The 18,825-nt window shown below is 44.2% G+C and overlaps 1 pseudogene; it reads right to left on the bottom strand.

Annotated features, from left to right (window-relative positions):
• Positions 1-486: 486 nt before the first annotated feature.
• LOC119951914 lies at positions 487-15,136 on the bottom strand (annotated as a pseudogene).
• Between the last annotated feature and the right edge of the window lie 3,689 nt (positions 15,137-18,825).

The raw sequence follows: 18,825 nt of genomic DNA, 5'->3' as shown, positions 1-18,825 counted from the left end.
GTAAGCAGACGGGGGAGAGTAACATCCTCAAACACTCAGCAATTGTGCAGTGAGTAGGCAGGTGGTGGAGGATTACACCTGAAATGGTGCCAGTGTTCTCAATGCAGGAAGAGAAATGACATATTGTGTGGTGTACCAGGCATGTTGTTGAACATGCAGGGTTACCTTCAAAGTGAAGGGAAGGTACAAGTTCACTATATCAGACAGCTTTGAAAAATTTCATGCAATTCCCTTTAACAGGGATACTGATGAGCTTTATTTTCAGAAACATTGAAGGGTTTTGTGAATCTCTTTGAAAGGATCCTTCAACCCAAAAAGTTTGAGAATCAATGACTTTGGGAAGCCTTTGGTACAAACACTTTGCCCATCACTGATTGGTGTATATCGCAGCGTAACAATGCTCAAACTAAAAAGTTAATGGAATAGCAGACATATTGCAAAAGGTTGATTTAAGCTACGCTGGTTGCCAAGTCTCAAATTGTTTAAAAAAAAATACAATGAATTATCGCTCCATTGTATTAGATACAAAAATATATAAAATGTACAAAACCATGAATTTTGCACCATATAAAAACATTTTTTTTTTTTCAAAACACTTTTATGAACAAAAAGAAATTTGTTGAACAAATTTGCCTTCTTCCTGATTTCACAAGAGATTTTCCACTTCAAAGTTTGTCAAACCACAATGGCAACATCACTGCAGACCTGTGGGAGGAAACATGAAACAAAAACCATCAGTTTGTTGATTCCCTTGCTTGCATTCTCCCAATCCCACCCGGTGCCCCTCTGCTGAAGGTGCTGTGATGTGCCAACCAAAGCTGCCAGGAAATGTTCAAGGAGGCTCATTCACTCACTGCTGCACACTCATTTTCTACCGCTTTCTTTGTGGGGGTGGCGGAGGTGGGGAAATGGGGAATGCTGACAAGCCTGCCCACTTCGACTCCCCCTTTCGCCACCATATTTTTCGTTTCTTTTGGATCGATAGACAGCTGCCATGCACTCCTAATGGCCTGGCTATTAATGTCAAAGCAACATAGAGAGCCTCCCTCTGAAATCGCAAAGCCCATTGTTAGCTATGGTAGAAGTTCAAGTGGCTTGTGAAAGCACTTATGCATAGCCTGCAGAGTTTCCAGCTCGTAGATTGTCATGTGGCTGACTAGCATAGTATTACAACCAAAACTCATGTTGCGATGTTTTTTTTATTCGTTAGGATGAGTGCGTCACAGCCTGTGCCAGCATTTATTGCCCATCCCTAATTGCACTTGAGGAGGCAGTTAGTGTCAACTACATTGCTGTGGGTCTGGAGTCACATGTAGGCCAAACTAGGTAAGGATGGGAGATATCCTTCCCTCAAGGGACATTAATGAACCAGATGGATTTTTCCAACAATCAACAATGGTTTCGTGGTTATCATTACACTTTTTTTCAATTCCAGATTTTTATTGAATTCAAATTTCACCATCTGCAGTAGCGAGATTTGAACCTGGGTCCCCAGTGTATTACTCTGGATCTCTGGTTTACTAGTCCAGTGACAATACCACTACACCACCGCCTCCCCAATGTGATCTTGACATCTGTCACACCATGTTATTAATGTCATAGAGCTTTTGATATTTTTGTACAAGAGAGCTGCAAATTTCTTTGACAGGGCCATTTGTCAACAATAACAGAAAACATATCTGCAACGTTTAGATGTGAAATCACAGCCAATAACGGATGAACTATAGAACCCGGGGTAAGGTAAAGATTAACCAGTCAATAGTTTTATGTCCAATTGGCAAGTGCGGAATGAGATTTCAATAGGTGTTAGTGAAGTGAACCTAGACCAGTTGTATGATGACAGAATGATAACCCAATGTTGTCCAAAGTACAACTCGGTCACCTGTGCCACGGAGGTCTCCTGGTATGGCCTGAGCTAGCTGATGTCTGCATGAGGAACAGCAGGGAGTCTTCTATTTAACACATTAGTCCCTACTAAGGAGGGGGGTCGGGGTTGCCATCAATGTTCACACATGGGAAATAGCCATCAAATCGCTCTCCCTGACCACTGTTTCAGACTGTACCAGACCTATTGTAACTTCAGCAAGTTTGGGGTTGGATGTGGTTAGAGAAATAAGGAATCTGAACACAAGCTTAGGAATTTTATAATAAATGTTTTGCCAGACCTGGAGCTCATGTAGATGGGCGGATATATGGGTGAATGGGTGAACATTACGTAGTGTATATGTTAAGACAGAGGCTGTAGAGTTTTAGGATTTGCTCCAGTTTACAGAGGTGCAAAGTGGAAGGTTGACCAGGAGATGTTACCCGCTAAATAGCCATCTGTTGTATTTAGCTGTACTGGTGATGATTTTGTTAATCCTACTCGATTAAATACCCAGAGTGGCTTCTTTCTAAGGTGCCTGCTGGATGTGCTAAAATTCACTTCAGTGAGAGGCAGCCCAGTCTGACCTGAGTAGAATTCTCCTTTGCTCACCGTCAGCTTGATTTTCTGCTTCATCATCTTCCTCGGTCTCCACTTCTTCTATCTCCTCTCCATCTAGAGAGGGAACAGGCAGATCCATCACTCAACTTTCTGATTGGAGTATTTCTAAACCAGCATTTTACATTATTTGCTTTGTTTTTATTGAACTATTATTGCTTTAAGATGGTTGAAGGAGTTTCTAGAAGATATAGTGCAGTTCTTCATTTTCAGCATTTTCAAATTAAATTTTGATTGAAAATCAAGCCAGTTAAATACCAAAATGGCTGTTGGCAGGTACATCTGGCCTCCATGGTAATTTCATTGGGAAAGTGGGAATGATTCTAATTGAACAGTTCTTCCCTATGTTGGGCCAAACAGCCTTTTTGTGCGGTATCATCCTATGATTCTACAAAAAAAACCTTTAATTTATCTAGCACTATTATCCCTCGTGCAGATGAAATAGACACAGCACAACAGGCTGAATGGCCTTCTTCTGTTCTGTATCATTCTATGAGAAACTAGGCTCAATCTCAGACATGTGCTGAGTTAGATACTCTTAGCCAGGGCTGTAGTAGAAATGTAACAATTGCTTTTCATATCCCTGGGCTATGGGGTTCCCAACTGCTGGTTACTGTTCAGTGCCATGATGGCAGGTTTGGTCTTAGCCATCAAGCCCCTCCCACATTCAAATAACCTGCCAGCATTCACTGTCTGATTGTATCAAGGGTTATGGAACCAAGACTGTTAGATGAAATTAAGATACAGAGATTGAATGTTGGAATAGCCTCCACCTGTTCCCACGTTCCCTCCAATGGAATTTACTGGTATCCCATCCTTGAGCCCACTCTCAATAGCATTGAATTATGGGGCACCTAGGGTAACCAAGGTGAAAGGTCAATGTGCCGACCTGTTCTCCTTGGCGACAACGTTTTTTTTTTTAAAACACCAATATCTACAATGATTGTACCTATTCCAAATGATATATTTTTCAGGGTTTCCTCCGCCTGTTCCAGATCCACTGAAAATTGTTCCATGTTATCAAAGCCGTCTTCGTGATTCGGTGTATGAGAAGTTCTGCAGGCATCAATGATCCTGAAATTTCAATTAAAGAAAGTAAGTTAGATGTTTTTGGACATTAAGGGTCAATGGATATAGAGATAGAGCAAGAAAGTGAAGCTGAGGTAAAAGATCAGCTGGGATCTTATTGAACATCAGAGCAGACTCAAAGGGCTATGCGGCCTCTTCTTGTACCTGCACAATTCATTTGTCATTGCTGTTCTTCATTTAGATTAAATAACTACCTGGCAATTGGCAATCATTGACAAAAGAGCCAGGTAGGAAAATGAGGAGACATTTTTTTTGCAGTGTGTTGTTATGAACTGGTGCACACAGCCTAATGGGATGGTGAAAGCAGATTCAACAATGACTTTCAAAAGAAAATTGGATAACTACTTTGAAAAGGGGAAAATAAATTGCAGGGCTATGGAGAAAGAGCAGTTAGAGTTGGGCCAATTGGATAGCACTTTCAAAGAGTAGGGTTTAATAAGGACACAGGGAGTCCATACCAAGCAAAAATAAGAATAAAGTTTTATTTACAAACAAGATATATACACTTCCCAGTAGACCCCTATCAGGTTCCTTTTGGCTGACCTTGTATACACTGGGTAATTGAGATACCCTGCCCTAGAGGGGGAGCTCGTACTCAACAAGGAGCATGAGGAAGATGAGCATCCCGCCTTTTGTCCTGTGTGGGATATTACATAGGGTATAGGCACGATGGGCTTGGAATGGCATCCTTCAGTTCTGCACCATTCTCTGAATGTGCATTCATCGACCCAGGATGTTCAAAGAATAAATGATCTGATACATTGTTTTTGATGGTTTGGTAAAAAAGAAAGAAAAACTCTTCATCTACACAGCACTTGTCATGGCCACCGACCATCTTAAAGCATTTGCAGCCATTTAGAGTCCTTTTGAATGCAGTCATTGTTGTAAAGTAAGGAACACGGAATCCAATTCTACAGAGCAAGTTCCCACAAACAGCAACGTGATAATTGCCAGATAATCGTTTCTGTGATGGGGGTCTGAGGGATAAGTATTGGCCACAATAGCAGGGGAAGAACTCCCCTGCTCTTTTTTGCAATAGTGCCAGGGATTCTTTTACGACCCCCCGGTTTGGCAGGCCTCATTTAATTTCTCATTCAAAAGACACAACTTCTGTAAATGCAGCATTCCCTCAGCACTGCACTTGAATGTTGATCTTTTTTTTGTTCACGTTTCTGGGTGCGACTTGAAACCTTGTGGCTGAGAGGTGAGAGTGCTATCACTCAGCTATGGCTGATACTGCGAAGAGGAATGTTGGCCAGGACTTCACAAACATCTTGTATACTTAATAATATAGATTATTCATGAAATAATTACTGTTCACATAGTTTGCTAGAGGTTAAAGGTTAAACCTTGGTCGGGTTCAGCTGCTGAAGCAATACAAATCTCTATACTGCTCCAAATATGAAGAGTGCCCACAAGTTTACAGTGGTGGTGTTTTCACTTCGAATGGGATGTTGAATTGATGACCCATCTATTTGCACTTTCAGTAACATAAGCAAATAATCTTGTCATTTATTTAATTGTTGTTTGTGGGATCTTGCTGTGTACACATCGGTTGCCATGTTTCCCTCCAAAATGTAAATGGCTACCTTTAAACAAAACTCAGTTGATTGGCCATGAAGCACTGTCTAACATGCCAAAGGTGTGAAAGCTACTACATCAATGCAAGGTCTTTTCATTACCTACTGACTTTCATTGGAAAGCAAATTCTAGTGTGGACAGGATTGGGTTCAGTTGTGATGCCTACCCCTGGTCAATCAGCTATCTGCTTTCACTGTTTTGACTCACAAAACATGGTATCAGAGACTAACCCAGCGGCCGTAACCATGTTCCAGAAAGTATTCAGGAAAGGGAGGGGGAGGGTTGCACTACTCAGTTGATTCAATTATCCATTACTTCAATGGTTTACACTCAGAAAATGGAAGGGATGATTGGGGTTTAAACGTGCTTGGATAATTAATAATTTATTTTCAGAAATTAGTAAATAGTGAGGTGGAAGCTTATTAATACTCGGTAACACTTACTTTCCAGGAGCTTCTTTGCATTCTGTGGAAAGGGAATAGAATATTGATTAGATATTGAAATATTTATCATTTAATATAAAGAAAATCTTTTTATATAAACAATAAATCTAATAGCGCATTTGACAAAGTGCAGGGAATATCAGCTTGTATGCTTTGACTGCGTTCACCCCCTCTTCTCCCCTGTTGTATGGGGAATAGGATGACGTTTATACATTTGGTTTTTTGGAGAGGCCGCCGGTAGCATCAGCAGGACTGAGAAGATGGGATTATAAATATTAAACACAACCAGCCTCCCCAAGAGCTTTAATGGGTGAACTCAGGGAACCATAACCAGATGATGGAAACAACCTACATCAAATTGGCTAGTCTCTGTCTGAGCATTAGTTGGAGATTAGAATTAAACTCTCCAGAGTTCACAAGGGGGATTTTTTCCCATTCCTGTCTCTAGCGTGGAGCCCTCTGAACCACAGCTAATGTAGTGCGATGAGCTGCATGGAATTTTGTGAAGAGCCCTGTGTTGGCAGGCAACCCCTCCTTTTTTGTCTGGCACAGGAAGAATGGCCTGACTAATGTTGGAGTGGAGGGAATTTATTGACAAGTCCAGGCTGTTCATGGTTTAGGTCAAGAGCTATGTAGGATTGTGGGTCGGCTGCATGGACTGCAAGACTTGCATTGATGTTGTACATCTGGATAGGTGCTCCAGTGCAGTTGAGAGATGCCACACCTGTGGATGGGCATGCTGCGTCAGAGGTGCAGTGTGATCCAGAAGAGGAAGACAGGGTTTGTGAGATAAGTGGGGGTGGGGAGCGCGAGGACAGTGTTAAACGTGTCAGTCTTTCAGTATGTGTTACTAGGGCACAACGTACTTAGAACTATATCCCTGCATGGAACTGTGCATTACTAATTACATTATAACAATGGATTGTATTCAGGGAAGAGAATACACAGTACAAGTGTCCTTACAATGAGGAGGCAGCAATTCAGGCTCATCCATAAACTGAATGGCATTTTCCACCAGTTTAGAGGAGGCCTCTAGGTTTCTTTGTGTTGCCTGATCAGATCCTTGATGATGCTACTCTCTCCTCCTGTTCCTTTGTAATTGATTCAGCATATCATCTTTCCTTGCTCCAGAGAATGGCATATAACCTGTCAAAACTGTTCCAGAGCATGTGTTTCTGTGTCTGCTTGTCTCCTGAGAAGAAAGAAACCTCACCATACCGTAGAAAGTAGGCACTGTCCAACAGAGTTCCAGATTATATTAGGTGTTAACACTGAAGTTATCTTTTCTGGAAGGACCTGTGACCTTGATAGATTTGAGTAGAATGCCTCATCAAATCCACTGATTAATCAGTTACTAATGATGAAGCAGAGACTCAGGATATTCACCAGAAGTGAGTTTTTGTTGCAGAGGATTGTCACATCACAAGTGTCACTCCCTGTGACAAAGGCAGAAAGTTGATTGATGACAACCAGCCTGTAACAGTTGCTCTCCTTACTGCGGGAGACATTTGTGGAATGCTTCGCCAGTACCAGAGTCAAATTGTTGTCAGCTGTGCTTTTCAAATTTTTAGTCCTGTACCCAACCAAATCTTTTTTTTTTCTTTGTCAATTAATGAATTGTCTCAGAATAACTTGCCCAGGCTGTGAGTTTGTCCCTTAAATTCACTCTCTTTTGTCCCTTTTTAAGGTATATTCCATTTACACTCACAGTTAACAATATCATCAATTTAGCACCTTCAATGTAATAAGATGTCCCAAGGCATTTCATGGGAGCATTGACAGTAAAGCACAAAATCTTTTTTTTAAAGGGGCAATTTAATGTGGCCAATCCACCTAAACTGCACATCTTTGGGTTGTGGGGGCGAAACCCACGCAGACACAGAGAGAATGTGCAAACTCCACACTGACAGTGACATGGGGACGGGATCCTCAGCGCCGTAGGCAGCAGTGCTAAGCACTGCGCCACTGTGCCGCTCTCGAAAAGCACATAATCTAATGAGATATTGAAACAGGTGACCACGGACTTTACCAAAGTGTGGCTTTTTAAGGAACAATTTAAAAGCAGAGTGATTTAATGAGGGAATTTCAAGATCTTCTCCCGAGCTAACAATCCATTTAACTCTTATCATCTCAGCATTCTGAAGGAATCATGAAAGAAAATTGGATTGCGCACGGAATGTACATTCCGGATCCCTGGGACTTTTTTAAAAAAATGGTTTATTTTACATGAGCTATTTTAAAAGAGATGTAAAGAACTCCACTCAATGTCAATGGTACCGATGAGATTAGCTGTCGCCACAAGAGTGAGGGAAGAATGCAGACATCTATTTAAGGGACTTACTACTCAGAATTCTCTGTCAGTTATAGTGTACCTCAATATTTTTGCAAGTCTCCTCCAACTGGTCAACAATGACCTGGACCCTGTCATTACCAGCCACAAGCATGGCGATCCCATCAGTCAGCTCATTCTGTGGAAATACAGCAAAAAAAATCCCTGTTAGAAGGAGTGACTATGAAACAAAACTTGTATTTAACAGGAAGCATAAGGTTTGAAATGGGAAATCACGGGCGGGATTCTCCGCCGGCGGGATTTCCCGTTTTGCCGGTGCCTGGGGGTTTCCTGACAGCGTGGGGCTGCCCCATAATGGGAAACCCCATTGACCAGCCGGCGTACCGGAGAATCCCGCCGGCAGGTCGGGGCAGAAATGCGGCGGGGCGGAGAATCCAGCCTCACAATTTTATCCTGCAAGCTTGCATATAATCCATGCATAGGTTATGCATTCAAGGACTCTTCTTGAAGCAAGGGGATACATTTTGATTTCCAGTCTAAGTTACTGATTACTGGCTTCACCCCAGTACTGATAACAGGACGGTAGCCTTTAACCAAGACATTAGCTTGCAATTACATTGAACCTTCAACCAAGTAAATTCCTTGTGTAAAATATCGATATTGGATATCGAGGCATAATCAAAAGTATGAATCATTTATAAAAGTTAACTAAGTTGCTTCCTACCTTTCCTCAATTTGAAAATATAAAGGGTAGCCTGTTGTTCTAGGTCAATTTGATACTGCATAATGTATGTGACATCTGGATCAGAGTATTTCCAGAAAGCAAAGGGATCAGTTGGAGAAAATGTGAATGTAGCCAGTTGGACTTCAAAGAAAGGCCATCATTAGTTGATTTATTCATCTGCAGATAAGTTGAATAATAACTATTTGCAACTGGTTATGGCTAGTGTCAGTTATGGCTCAATGGGTAGCATTTTGAGCCAAGGACTTGAGCTTAAAATCTCGTCTGACAATCGACTGAAGTACTGAGGAAGTGCTGCACTGTTAAAAGTGCGGTACGACCCACCCTCAACCCCCCCCCCCCCCCCCCCCCCCCCCCCGCGCACATCTTTGGACTGTGGGAGAAAACCGGAGCACCCAGAGGAAACCCATGCAGATACTGGGAGGAAGTGCAAACTCCACACAGACAGTCACCCAAGGCCGGAATTGAACTCTGGTCCCTGGTGGTGTGCCACTGTGCCGCCATGCTGTTGTATCCTGTGATGCAAAACGTAGCTGCACTGCAAAAGTATCCCATTAACTGTAAAGCAGTTTGGGATGTTCTGAGGTCATGAAAGCTACGATCGAAATGCAAGTTTTTGTTAATGACCGACTGATTTACAGCAATTAAAGGATCAAAGGATAAACAAGCTGTTTCACCTTAGCAATAAACTAAAGCTTAGTATAATGTTCCTTTGCTCACAGGATACTGTAAACTCAGTTACTGCACTACAACACCAAGTGATATGTTCGTATTTTGAAAATATTATGATCGAGGGAATGACAATCGTGACATATTCCTGAATTGAATTCTGGTAAATTTGGGTTATTAATCAAGGTGAGTTTATAGGTGGTCACATTCCTGGAAGTGAAATTGGCAGATAATTCTGCCCTGTAGGATCGATAAACCATCACGTTTATCACCACTTTCCAAATTGAATCTGACAATAAAGCAGCCCTGATACCCCCCCCAGTGGCTGACAAGGTAAATGCACTGCTTGCCTTCAGGGTCAGGAAGTCTCTAGTTTCCTGCCATGGTCTGCGCTGAGGTGGCTGTCTCAGCCACTTGAGGGCGATACATTCTGTCTGGCTGCCCTCGACCTCAGGAGAGGGAATGTCGTTCAGAGTTCCTGCTCCTGTACACTTTCAATCGTTCCAACTGGAAACCAGTGGTCATTGGATAAGTTTGGGTTCTGCGGTCGTGACCCTCAAGGTCAAAAAACCTCCCAGCTTTTAGTGCCAATCTCCCACATGAAGTGTATTTATTTGCGTGAGATATCTGCCACACATACCCCAGCTGTGGATAGCACCTTCTGGGGCGGCACAAGTCACAGACGTCAATGAGACCCGAGTGTGTTTTAAAAAGCACAATGCAGCTTCAGTTTCTCTGAGTAAGCAAGCAGACAAGCTGAAATGTGGGATGCTGTAGAATTCCTTCCTCCTTTCTACCATCCCAGACCAGCTGTCGCACTGCGACACTCTTGCACTAAAATTAGCCAGAACTTCAAGAGGGTTTATACACAAGTTACTTTAACCCCTCACTGCCCAGGCATTTCTGAACTGTTTTATGCTTATTGATCACATTGAATTTACTGGACAGAATCAGATCCAGAAGCTCCATGCTCGTGCTTAAACTCCATACAAGCTTTCTCTAATCCTTTACTTCACCTGCCCCAACAACATTTCCTCCATTCTTTCTTTCTCTCACATGTGCTGTCTTGAGTTACAGACTGGCACAGAAGGCCACTCAACCCATTGAGTCCATGCTTTTATATTTCTTTTGTTATATGGAGACCAGAACTGTACATCTGCTACGTGTGACCTACCCATAGCACCTTGCAGATTTTCAATTCCATCCTTTAGAAATGAAGTGCTTTGTTTGTACTTTTTCGTAGCTTTTTTAACTTGCCTTGCTCCATTCAATGATTTTAAACTGTTTTGCAATTCCCCCCCCCCCCCCCCCCCCCCCCCTCAAACCCCTCTCAAAACCTTACCTTTTGCTGCTCAAATACATTCTGTAGAGGGGCCACCTCACAGTCCTTGTGAGCTCCGAAGACCTTGCACATCGAGCAGGTGGGAACTTGGCAAGAGATGCAGTAAATGTTGATCTTTTCATCCTCATGCTCTTCACACATGGGTTGGTTGCCTTTCTTCAAAGGCTTGCTGGATATCAACAGAATAAATGTATTTTCATCAATGGGGTACTATTTACAAAGAAGAGCAGCTAGGAATGCTGCGAATTACATAGACTTGCAGCACAGAAACAAGACCATTTGGCCAATCTGATCTATGTTGTTTATGTTTCACACAAACCGTCTCTCACCCTCTTAATCTAACCCTATCAGTATATCCTTTTATCCCTTTCTCCCTCATGCGGCTATCCAGCTTCCCCTTCAATGTAATTCAATACACATCAGTAGTAACACACAGTCCATCTGTGGCACCAATCAGAAGAGGAAAGACAACTGTCTACATCCAAAATGTATTTTCCCTTTCGGATGCTTCCCCACCACACGGGGTTAGTTGTTTTGGTATCGTCAGAGTCATTCAGCCTATTTTTTGACCATGTGAACTGACGCCACCTCAAACACCATTCTATCACCTGTGAACACTGAAGTCTTCTACGTTGCATATTTGACATACTGAAACATTCGAGGGGAACAGATTGACTGATAATGGGAAAACTGGAAGCATGGTTGAAAATAATACATTTTTGAAGAGGTAATCATGGAGGTGGCGAGGGGAGTAGAGTAGAATCAAGTTGGCTGAGAGCTCCTGTAGCAAGTGAGGAGTGCATGATGTGGAAGAGTGATAGGGAGGGGGCAGTGCATCAATGGCCAAGGTTGGGGGGTTGTAGTCTTGGATGCTGGGGAAGGTTGTAGAATTAAAAAAATTAATTCCCAGGATGTGGGCATTTCTGGCAAGATTACTATCTATTACCCATCCTCTAGTTGGCCTTAAAAGGCTGTGCACGGTAAGAAGTCTTACAACACCAGGTTAAAGTCCAACAGGTTTGTTTCAAACACTAGCTTTCGGAGCACTGCTCCTTCCTCAGGATTCACCGAAAGCTAGTATTTGAAACAAACATGTTGGACTTTAACCTGGTGTTGTAAGACTTCTTACTGTGCTCACCCCAGTCCAACGCCAGCATCACCACATCATGCCTTAAAAGGCTGTGGTGACCCTTTCCTTACCCAGTGCAATCGATGTGGTGAAGGTGCTCCCACTATTAGGTGAAGAGTACCATGATTTTGAGTTACCGACCACGAAGGAACGATGATACTTGTCCAAGTAGGGATGAAGTGGGGGCTTACACGTGATGGCATTCCCTTATGGCTTATTCTCTTGTCCTTCTACGTGGTGGAGTTGTTGGGATGGAAGACCCATCCTCATACTGCCAACCCCTCCTTTTCAATGGTGATGAAGACATCCCATTGGATGGCATTTTGAAACTTGATATCATCCTTTGAAATGATGTATTCTCTCCGCAACTGAATCTCAGGGGCAATCATTGCTCATAAAGTTAAACTTCTCAAGTACAATTTCTAAAATGTTGCTTGTTTTATATCAACTTACTGGACGTTTAGGTGCAGATAAATTGTTCATTTCAAATCAAACGACCAGCAGTAATAAATAAGGTCAGGATTTCTTAAAGGCATGGCTCTGCAAACTTGGTTAATTATTGGCCGACTATTTTTAAACACTTCAAAATAGCTGGGCTAAATAAAGTTTGTTTCATCGTTACCACGAGAAACATTGCTCAGATGACCTTGTGGACATGGAAGTGATGATAACTTAGCATGTTGCCAGGGAGTGAAAAACATTCCTGAAGATGTTGTTTGAACTGATTTTAATCTGAAATATGCACCATGTAGGTCAATGTATTGCTTCTTTTCCACCTATCCGAATGAAAGAAAGAAATTACCAATTTTATTTATATAGCATCTTATCCTACCCTTGGATATTCTCCCAGGGCTTGAGACCCAACCTGTCACTTTTGAAGAGTTCAGAGAAGCTCATAGATTTTACAGTGCAGAAGGAGGCCATTCGGCTCATCCAGTCTGCACTGGCCCTTGGAAAGAGCACCGTACCCAAGCCCACACTCCACCCTATCCCTGTAACCCAGTAAACCCACTGAACCTTTTTGGACACTAAGGGCAATTTATCATGGCCCAGTCCACCTAACCCGCACATCTTTGGACTGTGGGAGGAAACCGGAGTATCCGGAGCACCCATACTGTTGTCTGCAGCCTAATTAATATATTGTATCCTTCACCCAAGGAATATTTCAGTTGAAGGTGCCATTTATATATTTGCTGCAAAATTAACTTATCCGAATCCGGACTCAAAAATATTGCAAAATGGAGAACAGCTTAAAGGTTTATAATTTGTAATATCAGCATCTATAACATATTATAACAAATTTCATCTGCTCACTACCTGCAAACTTCTGACACTTATAATTATATTCTTACACCTATAATTACACTTTCCTTTCAGTGAAGGCACTGTAACACCACCACAAATGAATGAGTGTCATTACAGAAACAGAACACTTAGACCAACAGGTATGTTGGTGGTTACACCCACCATAAGCCGTCTGAGCCCCCTCCTGCCCTCCCATCTTCTTCTCACCTGATTAGTAATCTCTGTATTCCCTTCTCCCTCTAGCTTCCTCTTAAAAGCATCCATGCTGATCGACTTAACCACTCCATGTGGTAGCAAGTCCCACATTCTAACTACTCACTCAATAAAGACATTGCTCCTGAATTCCTTTCAGGATTTATCAGTGGCTGTCTCAATCTGATCCCCCTGACCCTCACAACAGGCTTGATGCAGAAGGGGAAGGGGTTATCCATGCTAACCTAATGCCCTCCTCCTTGTAGATATCAATGATGTTCTCCACGAGTAGGTTCCTCTGCAGTCCATAGACCCCATGACGGTCCAGGATAACTTCATGCCGACAGGATGGGCACCTGAATCTTCCACCAGAAATCATGGTACCTCGACCCTGCCAGTATGGATTAGCAGCCTAAGAAAAGCACACACATATAAATGTACATGTACACAAAATATTTAGAAACAAACACCAGCACTGCAACAAAACTGGTTGCAGAAGAAGAGTCGTACGGACTCCAAACATTAAGTCTGCTTCTCTCACCACAGATGCTGCCTGACCTGCCTGGGCCTTTCTGGCACTTTCTGCTTTATTAAAGTATTGAGCCATACTAGTTATATTTTAAAAATAAACAACTTTAGAAAATGTCAGATAAAAGTCATATAAAAGAGATCTGCTGAGTTATTCCGGCATTTTCTGCTTTTATTGAGAAGATGTCATGCTTTTTGGTATAAAAGAGTTATTGCTCTGAAAAGTTTTCAACAGAGATAATTATCCAGTAAAACGTTTATTCAGTTTTATATTAAAAATTCTCTGTATGCCTTCATAGGCTTTCCTACATTTAGTAATAATACTTGAAAAAAATACTTCACTGGCTATAAGGCTCTTTGAGACATCTTGAGGTCCTGAAAGGTTTTACAGAAATACAATTCTCTCTTTCTTCCTACTTTTCAGTCTGTCTTCCTTGAAAGGCACTAGTCCAGGTTTAATTTCAAGTTTATGTTAATTTAACTGATCTCAAATGTGGCATTGGTTGATGTGCAACAACAAGTGCTATTGGGCTGAGGAATCTGGGAGAAGAATTAGCCATGTCTCCCGCTGGAGGTTGCACAAGTGCAGACATCAGCCCATGGCAGGACTGAGCTCAGTTACCGTACTCCCAAGTGTTGAAACGGTCTGCTGACACTCACTGTTTAAGGCTGACTCATGAGAGAAGTATGAGATGGGGGAGCGGACAAACCAATGACATCAATTTGTATTTGTATAACACCCATAGCGTGGTGAAAACATCCCAAGGCCCTTCACAGCAGCAGTATTCAATAATATTTGACACTGAGCCATACATGGTGATATTCGGACTGATAACCCAAATTCAATATCTGTGGGCTACTGTAACCCAGAAGGGGGTCAGAGATTTCCTAAGAACATTAAAAGGAAAATGAGTTGTTCTTTTTCATTTGTTACTGTCTCTGGCAGCTTGGAACATTGAAAGAAACCCACTTTGCTGAATTTTCAATTGACTTAGCTTAAAAGCACTGACCTGGAACACATCATTGGCACATTTTCTGCACAGATTGTGTTGGCAAGGCAGGATCACAACTGGCTTTTCAAACATTTCAAGGCAGATTGGGCAGATGAGTTGCTTCTCCAGGCGTCTCCATCGTGCTGGATTCTCGAATTATACTCGGCTGGAAATCCATCTCTAAGTACAGCGCACACACACTTCAAAACTTGCTGAGTTGCTCTTTGCCTTTTTCCTCTCCCTGTCGCTCTCGTTCCTTTCGGTCGAATTCCTGGTTAGTATCCGATGCTCCTCTCCAGTAGAGATTCAGTAGAGCTCAGGCGTTGTGATAAGATTAGTCCTCGTTCCTTTTCTGTCTGTGGAGGGGCAGCTTCACGTCCTTTTTATAAAGAGTTACCAGCGTCACATGAGAGCTGGGGTCAGGCATGGGGGATGGGAAGCATATATCCTCAATATAACTTTTCCCATATTAGAAACTTGCAACGTGAACTGAGAACAAGCAGGACCCGGAGATGCATCACATGTGACCCTCAGCCAAAACAACTTACAGTGAAGGAATAAATAAAATAAAGTTGCTTAACATTTGACATAACTATAATCAGGCCAAGGTGAGTTGAGAACAGGCTGTCCAAAACGGCCATCACAAACAAATTTGTTATCATACTGTTACCCAGGACTTTACATGGACTGTAAAAAATGATGGATACTGGGCATGAAGGAGAAGAGTATCAGAACATTAGGGCAAGGTTTTTTGTCAGCGGTCTTGGAAGGCAGGGGGGAAGTTGGTAAGAACAAAGTTTAAGGATTGGTGGACTCTTAGAGCATGGGATGTGGTAGTGAAAGAGCAGACCAAAGGGCAGTAATCAGGAGTGAAATGGAGAAACAGACTGTCTGTACAACTAGGTGTTTTTGTTTTGATTGAAAGCTACTGATTAGCTTGTCCTTGAATATTTAAAGTGTGACTGATATTAAAGAAAACACACATCCCATATTCACTTTATGATTTCAAAGATACTGCAGCTGTTGCATGTGACATATACAATAAATGCCAGCCTTGCCAACAATGTTAGCACCCCAAGAATTAATATTTAAAATTTGTAAATGTAAGCCCCAAAATTTCCTCTTCATTTGCTTTTGGAGACACCAAAAATCTGGGGGCAAGCCAATCACATAGCTTAAAAGATGGACATTAGTGAGGTATAAACAGGATGTGGAGATGCCGGCGTTGGACTGGGGTGAGCACAGTAAGAAGTCTTACAACACCAGGTTAAAGTCCAACAGGTTTGTTTCAAACACGAGCTTTCGGAGCACGGCTCCTTCTTCAGGTGAATGGAAAGGCTTGTTCCAGAAATGTTTATATAGACACAGTCAGAGATGCCCCGGAATGCGAGCACCTGCAGGCAATCAAATCATCAAAGATGCAGAGAGAGAGGTAACTCCAGGTTAAAGAGGTGTGAATTGTCCCAACCCAGTTCATCGCAATTCTGTTCAATCTTTACATCCACCGATTTGTCTACAACGGGGGCGAGATACTCCCATCTAAAGGCAGAGTGTTGACGCCGTCGTAAAAACTGGGCAGTTTAACGATGGCATTATGTGTAGCGATCCTCTGCCTTACAGGAGGGCAGCATGGCACTGGAGCGAACCACGCCACTCCAGTTGCCGATAACGGTGTCAAATGGGTGCTGCGGGTGGCGGGCTGCGACTGCCGTGAATGTGCGCATGCTCACTGCGACCGGCGCAAATGCACGTATGCGCGGTAGCCTCCTTCTCCGCGCTGACCCCGACGCAACATGGCGTAGGGCTACAGAGGTCGGTGCAGAGCAAAAGAGGCCCCCACCACGAGAGGCCTGCCCGCCGATCGGTAGGCCCCGATCGCGGGTCAGGCCACGGTGGACCCCCCCCTCGGGGTCGGATCCCCCTCGCCCCCCTCCCCCCCCCCCCCCCCCCCCCCCCCCCAAAACCAGGCCGCTCCTGACAGGATGGACGGCGGGTAAGACCAGATGTGAACGGCGCTGGTGGGACTCGGGCTTTTTTGGGCAGCCCCTCTGCCCATCCCGGGCGAAGAATCGCCGGGGGCGCCGTGTAAAGTGGCCATCGACCGGCGCCGCGCTGATCACACCGTGCCAATGGCGCCGATTCTCCGGTGGCCGGAGAATTGGCAGACCGGCATCGGGGCGGCGTCCCACGAATCTCGCCGAGCCTGGCGATTCTCCGACCCGGCGTGGGCGGAGAGAATCCCACCCCATTTGTCCAAACACATTTCCACCTATGACACTGGCCACCCTCTGACTCTCAACCATGAGTATCCGTCAATTGTAATCGTACACCAGTCTTACCCCATCGCGACCAGATTTCAGACACAGCAGGAAAGAAGGACATATTTTGGTTCTTTTAAGTACAATTTTCGAAGCATTTCTTCTTGTTATCCTCACTGATACCTGCTCTGAATTAAGAATTTTCTGACAAAGTATGAGACACATTAAATATGATAAAAGCCTCCCTGATTGTGGGTTCACAAACATGTTGCGCCTCATGTGTATGAATGGCAGCTAAATGAGAAGAAACCCGTCATTGTCAGGCTCAAAAGAACAATCTAAAGCATTTCCAAGAACTGAGACCTCACTCTATAAAACCCATGGGCTGGATTCTCCCCAGCCCCGCGCCAGTCTGGCAATTTTCTCGACCCAAGAATCGGTGTTTCCGCAGAGTACTCCACGCGGCTAGGGGGGCCATTGCCAGAGGCCCGCCCAGCGATCCTCCCCTCCCGACCGGCTGTGTTCCTGACGGCATGGTTCTAACCACCTATTGCCGTTCAGGAATCTCGCGTGGTGGCTGCAGGCTCAGTCCATGGCCATCCTGGTATGGGGCAGGGGGATCGGGCCCCGGGTGGGCCCTTATGGGCGACCGGGGGACAAATCGGGCTGATCGGATCTTCGGGTGCGCGGCCGATTTGTGGGGGGGCCTACATCTTGCAACTGCATCCGCGGTCCGAGTCCGCCATGGTGCACGGCGCGGCCGCTGGAGGCCGCCGCCGTACACATGCCCGGACTCGAAACCGGAAGTGCGAGGGTCCGTATCTGCAGTTGAAGCTGAGAGATTCACTCCGGGTTCCTGCTCGTCTCCTGCAGGTAAGAGAATTGGCTCAAACTTTCTTCTGGGATCTTCAGAGTGATTTTACGCCGGCGTGGGGACAAAGCTCCAATTTGGGAGAATCCAGCCCATATATAATTTATAAAATCATTGGGCGCGATTTAACAGCCTTGTTGTGCCCGACGTGACGTCACAACGAGGTCGATCAATCTCGCGTGAGATCTCTCTCGAGATTTGCCATGCTTAAAATGCCTCACCTGATTTAATGGAGTCTTGCGAGACGTCGCGATTTGGATCTCGCCCTCATTGGGCATGTTCCAGATCTACATATTCAATGGCTCATTTAAATATGCATTTGCAGGATTCTTCCAGAACCTGGATCTAACGGCCGCGCCTGGGAGATCTCGGCAGTGTGCTGTTTACTACTGGTTTCCACAAATGTGGGCCATTTGTAATAGAACCTGGGAGGTCTCCCAGGTCACCAGTGAACCGGGTGGTTGGGAACAGGGCAGGGTGGCACTCCCACTGGCACCTGGGCACCTTTTCACTGCAAGACTTGCAGGGACACTGCAGGGTGGCAATGCCACATTGGCATTTCCAGGGATCGAGTACAAAGACCTTTACAGGCGGAGGGAGGTGAGGGGGTGTTCCCTGGGACCTCCCAGAGATTGGGTGGGCAGGAGCAAAAAGGAAGGGGGGGGGCTGAAAGCACAGCAGGGGAGAGATCGGAACAGCCAGACAAAATGGCGCCCTGAAGTGTGGGGAGCCTTTCAGTGAAACTTCAGTGACGAGGAACTCCCAGAGGCCAAAAAACAGCAAAGTGCCTGTAAATAGCGAGATGTTGCTTGCTATTGTAGCCCCCGAGGAACACGCTGCTAAATGCGCCCAAAACCGGACATAGATCTTTGCCAATTGAACCACACCCAGTATTTTAAAAAACTGGTCAAA

The sequence above is a fragment of the Scyliorhinus canicula genome, chromosome 1 (assembly GCF_902713615.1).
Source record: "Scyliorhinus canicula chromosome 1, sScyCan1.1, whole genome shotgun sequence".
Lineage (NCBI taxonomy): Eukaryota > Metazoa > Chordata > Chondrichthyes > Carcharhiniformes > Scyliorhinidae > Scyliorhinus > Scyliorhinus canicula.
This window is presented reverse-complemented; position numbering and strand designations above follow the sequence as displayed.